Consider the following 1,733-nt stretch of genomic DNA (forward strand, 5'->3'; position numbering starts at 1 on the left):
TGGGCAATCATTAATTGTCTTATTGCATATTTTTTATACTTCTTATACCGTTTTTTCGGAGAAAATACTTTCTTTAGATTTAATATTCGTACTTGTTTAATTTTGTGGTTTTTTTTATTTCATTAAAATATTATATTCTTAAACGAAATATCATTTTTTAAAATGATGAAAATAAAACTTTTATTTCGTTCAAGGAAACCATGTCATTTGATGAAACAACACTATTGTTTTAAATAATATTTTTTAAACGTTTCTCTCAAAATTTAGTAATTCGATTAGTAATTTAGTAATTTAGTAATTTAATTTGGATTTTCTTGGATTTTTTTTTGTTGGATTAATCATTATAACATTTTGTTAAAAATGTAAAAGTAATTATCACTGGTTCACTACATTACATCAATATTCATCGCATATCGAATGTTGCATTGTTTCAATATCTATCAACAAATTATCCAATAAACAACAAGTAAAAATTATATAACTATTATTTGGTGTTTGCTAGGTATGTTATAATATACTGTGAACACTATAAGGATACATTATATAAGCATGAATTGTAAAAACATCGTTGGAGTCACCGCGTGCGCGCGCTCGATCGTCAAGTTAAGCAACAGTTTAATGCGGTCAGGACATGGAGGGTGACCATTGGTATATCGCTTGGGATCGAAATTTATCGCAGGAGGATTCATGAAAGTTTGGAATGTGTTGACAACCTTCGATATCTAGTAGTTTATGAGAAAATTAGGAATATAAATATATTTTTGTAAACATTATGATTTTCTCATTTTTCACCTTCGCATAATAATTCTCAGTATTTGATTACTATCAATATTTAACAGTGATTTTATTATCAGTATTCACCAGAAATTAAGTACTAGCCAAAAAATTACTGAATTACTGGTAATATTTAATCACTAATAATTTTTCAGTATTTCTTAGTATGATATTTCCATAAGGGTTAGGATCGATAAACGCACCGATGCATATTTCTTGGGGTTTTATAGAACATTTTGATTTTTTTAAATGAAGCATTGTTTGGTATTCGGAGGAATAATGTGCAAATGCGTTAATTAAAATATTAAACATGGCAATCAAATCTTGATGAGGATTCGGCTCTATTGAATTGTATTTTTTTTTCAATATTTTAACGCAATTAAGGAAACTTGTCATTGAATTGATTATTTCTTGACAAAATATACGCGGTAATGACGGTCGAGCGTATAAGCTTGCAACAAATAAAGTTGAAGCGTATGCAATCTTCATTGCAAATTCTTCAACTGTGAAGTCGAAAGTATTATCGTTGTTATTAATAGCATAAGAAGTAAATGGTATTAATTGTGAGGAGATATTATATGTTATGTCTTCCATATTGGAATCAAGTGCGTTATTAGACAAAATATTTAAATCATTAATATTACTGCGATAGATATTGTTTCTAATACTATTTTCTGAACGAATTGTGCATAGAGTGTTACTATTACTGCAACAAATATTGTCTCTAATATTGTTGATTGAATGAGTTCTGGACAAATGTTTAAAGAAACTATAAATATCGCTAAAAATACGAGGACACATTTTTTATGGCAATTCTGTTGACAACTTTTGTCGGCATCGAAAGGAAGAATACAATTTTGTAATATGTTTTACTTTGCAATGAACTTTCAAACATATCGTAGAATCATATGATTCGAGGCAAAACGGACAAGAATACATCATGAAAAAGTTTATTTGTC

The sequence above is a fragment of the Odontomachus brunneus genome, unplaced genomic scaffold (genome assembly GCF_010583005.1).
Source record: "Odontomachus brunneus isolate Ranch 3 - 2012 unplaced genomic scaffold, Obru_v1 Obru_scaffold_367, whole genome shotgun sequence".
NCBI classification, from domain to species: domain Eukaryota; kingdom Metazoa; phylum Arthropoda; class Insecta; order Hymenoptera; family Formicidae; genus Odontomachus; species Odontomachus brunneus.